Below are 7,500 nucleotides of genomic sequence, written 5' to 3'. Positions count from 1 at the left end.
GTATACTCTCATAGCTCCACTTACAGTGTGACTGTGTGTATACTCTCATAGCTCCACTTACAGTGGCGGGTGTTTGTATACTCTCATAGCTCCACTTACAGTGGCGGGTGTTTGTATACTCTCATAGCTCCACTTACAGTGGCGGGTGTTTGTATACTCTCATAGCTCCACTTACAGTGGCGGGTGTTTGTATACTCTAATAGCTCCACTTACAGTGTGACTGTGTGTATACTCTCATAGCTCCACTTACAGTGTGACTGTTTGTATACTCTCATAGCTCCACTTACAGTGACGGGTGTTGGTGGTTTACACTGGTAACAACAAAAAGACATCGGATCAATACTTTAGATATTACCAGTATGTTGTTTATCGACGAGCGGTTATATTTCCCCAAGCTGTCTTTAAAGTCCACCCAGGATCGGTATTAAAGGAGAAATCAACTTCTGTTCAATAGTAACTGGCATTTTCACCATGGGGCCCAATTTCCCAGAGGTACAGAAATCATGGACTAGGCAGAGTGTGTATATATTCTCAAAAGGTATGTTAGGTGGTGGTTTATCCTTACTGCTGTGTTACTGTAGAGGTGGTGGTTTATCCTTACTGCTGTGTTACTGTAGAGGTGGTGGTTTATCCTTACTGCTGTGTTACTGTAGAGGTGGAGGTTTATCCTTACTGCTGTGTTACTGTAGAGGTGGTTTATCCTTACTGCTGTGTTACTGTAGAGGTGGTTTATCCTTACTGCTGTGTTACTGTAGAGGTGGTTTATCCTTACTGCTGTGTTACTGTAGAGGTGGAGGTTTATCCTTACTGCTGTGTTACTGTAGAGGTGGTGGTTTATCCTTACTGCTGTGTTACTGTAGAGGTGGTGGTTTATCCTTACTGCTGTGTTACTGTAGAGGTGGAGGTTTATCCTTACTGCTGTGTTACTGTAGAGGGGGTTTATCCTTACTGCTGTGTTACTGTAGAGGTGGTTTATCCTTACTGCTGTGTTACTGTAGAGGTGGTTTATCCTTACTGCTGTGTTACTGTAGAGGTGGTGGTTTATCCTTACTGCTGTGTTACTGTGTTACCCTCTCCTCCTCTTCTCCTCTCCTCCTCTCCTCCTCTCCTCCTCTCCTCCTCTTCTCCTCTCCTCCTATCCACCTCCTTCCTGTCCTCCTCTCCTCCACCTTCCCCCAACTCCTCTTCTCCTCTCTTCCTCTCTTCCTTCTATCCTCTCATCTATCCTCCTCCTCCACCCCCCTCCTCCTCTCCTCCTCTCCTCCTTGCCCCCTCTCCTCCTCTCCTCCTCCACACCCCTCCTCCTCTCCTCCTCTCCTCCTCGCCCCCTCTCCTCTTTCTCCCTCTGCCTGAGTGCTAATCCTTCCTGCCATGTTGATCAGAGAAACAAGCCTTCCGTCCTGTTGGCTGCATCTGCTCATTCAGACAAGCTGTATTGTATTCTATTGTTTGAATAGCTGTGGACAGATTGGCCTCGTGTTTTAGTAGAGTAAAGCATATTAGCCCTATGAACGTATAGTTATTAGGTTGTAATTGTCTGAGAGAGCAGGAGTGTCACACACACACACACACACACACACACACACACACACACACACACACACACACACACACACACACACACACACACACACACACACGAGCACTACTCCCACACACATTTATATCCCTTAATGTCATTAGGATGGGGAATACATTATCAACCACGGTGTGTGTGTGTGTGTGTGTGTGTGTGTGTGTGTGTGTGTGTGTGTGTGTGTGTGTGTGTGCGAGACACAGACGTGTCCCCCTTCAACAGGAAGTGGTCCCCCTTCAACAGTTTCTGAATCCAGGTTTACTAACTAACAGATGACTTCATAGAATTCAAGTGTATTAACAATTTATATGACCTGAACAAATATATAAACAACAGATTTTACTGAGTTACAGTTCATATGAGGAATTCAGTCAACTGAAGCTAAATCATTAGGTCCTCATCTATGGAATTCACATGACTGGGAATACAGATATGCATCTGTGGTCACAGATACCTCAATAAAAGGTAGGGAGTAGATCAGAAAACCAGTCAGTATCTGGTGTGACCACCATTTTTGGTGGTGGATGAATGGCACAACAACGGCCCACAGGATCGCGTCACGCTATCTCTGTGCATTCAAATTGCCATCGATTAAAATGCATTTGTGTTTGTTGTATGTAGCTTATGCCTGCCCTACCATAACCCCCACGGCCACCATGTAGAACTCTGTTCACAATGTTGACACCAGCAAACCGCCGTACACGCTGTCTGCCATCTGCCCGGTACCGTTGAAACCGGGGTTCATCTGTGAAGAGCAAAACACTCACCCACATGACTCCATATACACGTGGTCTGCGGTTGTGAGGCCTGTTGGACATACTGCTAGAAACTCTAAAAGGTACAGGCGACTTATAGTAGAGAAATTAACATTCAATTCTCTGGCAACAGCTCTGGTGGACATTCCTGCAGTCAGCATGCCAATGACACGCTCCCTCTAAACTTGAGACATCTGTGGCATTGTCTGAGAGTGTGTCTGTGTATTAGAGAGAATGTATTCTATTTTAAGCAGATGATCTATTCCTCACCAATTGGTAGCAGACCTGGGTTCAAATACTATTTGGTATCTTTCAAATATTTGAAATCTTTGCTCTAGCCTGCCTAGAGTGCCAGATCTTGCACATTTCTGACTTTCCCATTGGTTCCATTGAGCCAGACAAGCTCAATCAAGCCCGGATAATGTATTATAAATTATTTAAAATAATATTTGAACCCAGTTGTCATTAGCAGCTAGGAGCCACATCTGTGTTGGGGTCTCGGGTGGGCTGTGTTTCTTTCTGCCTGGCCAGGCTCTCCATAGGCCCTAGGGATTCCACTCTGCTCGGTTCTACTCTGCCCTGCTGGCCCACCGAATCTCTATCTCTCTTTCTCGCTCTGTATTTTTATTGGTCTCTCTCTCTCTCTCTCTCTCTCTCTCTCTCTCTCTCTCTCTCTCTCTCTCTCTCTCTCCTTGTCTCTCTCTCTCTCTCTCTCTCTCTCTCTCTCCCTCTCGCTCCTTGTCTCTCTCTCTCTCTCCTTGTCTCTCTCTCTCTCTCTCTCTCCCTCTCTCTCTCCTTGTCTCTCTCTCTCTCTCTCTCTCTCTCTCTCTCCTTGTCTCTCTCTCTCTCTCTCTCTCTCTCTCTCTCTCTCTCTCTCCTTGTCTCTCTCTCTCTCTCTCTCTCTCTCTCCCTCTCGCTCCTTGTCGCTCTCTCTCTCTCTCTCTCCTTGTCTCTCTCTCTCTCCCTCTCTCTCCTTGTCTCTCTCTCTCTCCCTCTCTCTCCTTGTCTCTCTCTCTCTCCCTCTCTCTCCTTGTCTCTCTCTCTCTCTCTCTCTCTCTCTTTCTCTGTCTGTCTGTCTGTCTGTCTGTCTGTCTGTCTGTCTGTCTGTCTGTCTGTCTGTCTGTCTGTCTGTCTGTCTGTCTGTCTGTCTGTCTGTCTGTCTGTCTGTCTGCCTGTCTGCCTGCCTGTCTGTCTGTCTGCCTGTCTGTCTGTCTGTCTGTCCGACTGTCCGTCCGCCCGTCTGTCTGTCTGTCTGTCTGTCTGTCTGTCTGTCTGTCTGCCTGTCTGTCTGTCTGTCTGTCCGTCCGCCCGTCCGCCCGCCCGTCCGCCTGTCTGTCTGTCTGCCGGTCTGTCTGTCTGTCTGTCCGCCTGTCCGTCTGTCCTTCCGTCTGTCTGTCCGTCTATCTGTCTGTCTGTCCGCCCGTCTGTCTGTTTGTCTGTCTGTCTGTCTGTCTGTCTGTCTGCCTGTCTGTCTGCCCGTCTGTCTATCTGTCTGTCTGCCTGTCTGCCTGTCTGTCTGTCTGTCTGTCTGTCTGTCTGTCTGTCTGTCTGTCTGTCTGTCTGTCTGTCTGTCTGTCTGCCTGTCTGTCTGTCTGTCTGCCTCCCTCCCTCCCTCCCTCCCTCCCTCCCTCCCTCCCTCCCTCCCTCCCTCCCTCCCTCCCTCCCTCCCTCCCTCCCTCCCTCTTCTCTATATCCCTCCACCTCCATATGGATAACAACATGGTAGGGTGAGACAGGGCAGGGCTGACACACTAACATATGAGTGAATGAGGGTGGAGGGATTCAAGATGCTCACTGCCCCAATTCCAAATGATCTGAGCTGTTAAATGTCGACTCCCAAATGACTCATATACCAAATGATCTGAGCTGTTGAACGTTGACTCCCAAATGACTCATATACCAAATGAACTGAGCTGTTGAACGTCGACTCCCAAATGACTCATATACCAAATGATCTGAGCTGTTGAATGTCGACTCCCAAATGACTCTTAAACCAAATGATCTGAGCTGTTGAATGTCGACTCCCAAATGACTCGTATACCAAATGATCTGAGCTGTTGAACGTCAACTCCCAAATGACTCATATACCAAATGATCTGAGCTGTTGAACGTCGACTCCCAAATGACTCATATACCAAATGATCTGAGCTGTTGAACGTCGACTCCCAAATGACTCGTATACCAAATGATCTGAGCTGTTCACTTTTGTATATTATCTACTTCATTTGCTTTGGCAATGTTAACACATGTTTCCCATTCCAATAAATTGAATTGAATTGAACTGATATAAAGACACACTGTTGGGGCTGGAGACGGGGCTGGAGGCGGGGCTGGAGGCGGGGCTGGAGGCTCTCTCCTTTCCCCTCCTGTTGGTGAGGTACCTGGTGCATGTGACAGAGGTAGTATAGAGTACAAGGCACAAATCAAATCAAATCAAATTGTATTTGTCACACATACACATGGTTAGCAGATGTTACTGCGATTGTAGCGAAATGCTTGTGCTTCTAGATCCGACCATTCAGTTATATCCAACGAGTAATCTAACCTAACATTTTCACAACAACTACCTTATACACACAAGTGTAAAGGGATGAAGAATATGTACATAAAGATATATGAATGAGTGATGGTACAGAACGGCATAGGCAAGATGCAGTAGATGGTATCGAGTACAGTATATACATATGAGATGAGTAATGTAGGGTATGTAAACATTAGATTAAGTGGCATAGTTTAAAGTGGCTGCAACAGGACAGGGTAAGACAGGACAGGGTAGTACAGGACAGAGTAAGACAGGACATATGTAGTCTTGTTGAAACAGCAGAATACACTGTTGGGGCTGGAGGCGAGGCTGGTGGCAAGGCTGGACGCGAGACTGGTGGCGAGGCTGGAGGCAAGACTGGAGGCGGGGCTGGAGGCGAGGCTGGAGGCGGGGCTGGAGGCGGGGCTGGAGGCGAGGCTGGAGGCGGGGCTGGAGGCGGGGCTGGTGGCGAGGCTGGAGGCCAGGCTGCCACATTCTGCAGCCATGTCTCTCCTCTCCCACACCTGTTGGTGAGATACTGTACCTGTGGGGAACATGCACGTGAGAGAGGTAGTAGTACTGACACCCCCAGCAGACTACACACCTCTGTTTCTCATGTCTCACCTGGCACACTTGCATTGTAAAGTCTTCATTGATCTGTATAAGGAAGTCTGACAGACCATTGTACACAGTGTATGCCTTGACTGGTCTTTCAACATCAGAAAATATACATGTCTTAGTATAGATAGACTCCATTTTGAATCTACTTGGTTCTGCAATGCCACTAGAGGGGGGTGTGTCCATGCACTTGTACTGTTTATGTAGTCACATCTAACATCACTGCATTGATCACAGTCTGACTGAGTGACTGAGTGAGTGACTGAGTGAGTGACTGGTGACTGAGTGAGTGAATGAATGACTGAGTGAATGAATGAGTGACTGACTGACTGAGTGAGTGACTGTGTCAGTGACTGAGTGAGTGAGTGACTGAGTGAGTGACTGAGTGAGTGACTGAGTGAGTGACTGAGTGAATGACTGAATGACTGAATTAATTACTTTGTGAGTGACTGATTGAGCGAGTGACTGAGTGACTGAGTGAGTGAATGAATGAGTGAATGAGTGAGTGACTGAGTGAGTGACTGAGTGAGTGACTGAGTGAATGACTGAATGACTGAATGAATGACTTTGTGAGTGACTGACTGAGTGACTGAGTGAGTGACTGAGTGAATGACTGAATGACTTTGTGAGTGACTGACTGAGCGAGTGACTGAGCGAGTGACTGAGTGAGTGACTGAGTGAGTGAATGAATGAGTGAATGAGTGAGTGAATGAATGAGCGAGTGACTGAGCGAGTGACTGAGTGAGTGAATGAATGAGTGAGTGAGTGAATGAGGGTGGAGGGATTCAAGATGCTCACTGCCCCAATTCCAAATGATCTGATCTGTTGAATGTCGACTCCCAAACGACTCATATACCAAATGATCTGAGCTGTTGAACATCCCTTCACAGTAAACATGGTGAAGCATCTGCAAGCAGAAATGGTAACATCACAAAAAAAAACTTTGTGACACACTCATACCGGTGCACCTAGCACTTACTACCATACTCTGGTAAAAGGCAGTGAAATATTTAGTCTTGCCCATTCTTCTTCTGATTGGTACACATACACAATCCAATCTGTCTTCTCCCCTTCATCTACACTGATTTGAAGTGGATTTAACAAGTGACATCAATAGGGATCATAGCTTAGGGATCATAGCTTTCACCTGGATTCACCTGGTCAGTCTGTCATGGAAAGAGTTCATAATGTTGTGTATATTAACATAGATTAACGTAGATTAACACAAATTAACATATAGTAACCCTGTATGGATAAGGGTTAATATTGCCTCTACAGATGTAGGATCTTAATTTGAGCCAGTTTGATACAGCAGGAAAATAATCCTACAGCAACAGGAAATGTGAAATATGTGGTTTATTAGGCATTCATACATTTTTCATAACGTAAAGGAAAATCAAGTCTGAAATGTGAACGTGGAAAGACCTTTTAAACCTCAAATTGCATTGGGTGGCAGGGTAGCCTAGTGGTTAGAGTGTAGAGGCGGCAGGGTAGCCTAGTGGTTAGAGTGTAGAGGCGGCAGGGTAGCCTAGTGGTTAGAGTGTATAGGTGGCAGGGTAGTGGTTAGAGTGTAGAGGCGGCAGGGTAGCCTAGTGGTTAGAGTGTATAGGTGGCAGGGTAGTGGTTAGAGTGTAGAGGCGGCAGGGTAGCCTAGTGGTTAGAGTGTATAGGTGGCAGGGTAGTGGTTAGAGTGTAGAGGCGGCAGGGTAGCCTAGTGGTTAGAGTGTAGAGGCGGCAGGGTAGCCTAGTGGTTAGAGCGTTGGACTACTAACCGGACGGTTGCAAGTTCAAACCCCCGAGCTGACAAGGTACAAATCTGTCGTTCTGCCCCTGAACTGTTCCTAGGCTGTCATTGAAAGTAAGAATTTGTTCTTAACTGACTTGCCTGGTTAAATAAAGGTAAATGTCCTCTTTATCCTCTCCTTCTATGTTCAGATGCATTTTATATTGCTACTATGTTCTTAATATGACTCCTGATAGGTTGTCATTGCAGATCCCTTCTGAATTCACTCACCTGTTTAAATAAAGGT

The sequence above is a fragment of the Oncorhynchus kisutch genome, linkage group LG5 (genome assembly GCF_002021735.2).
Source record: "Oncorhynchus kisutch isolate 150728-3 linkage group LG5, Okis_V2, whole genome shotgun sequence".
NCBI lineage: Eukaryota > Metazoa > Chordata > Actinopteri > Salmoniformes > Salmonidae > Oncorhynchus > Oncorhynchus kisutch.
Note: the sequence above shows the minus strand (reverse complement) of the source record.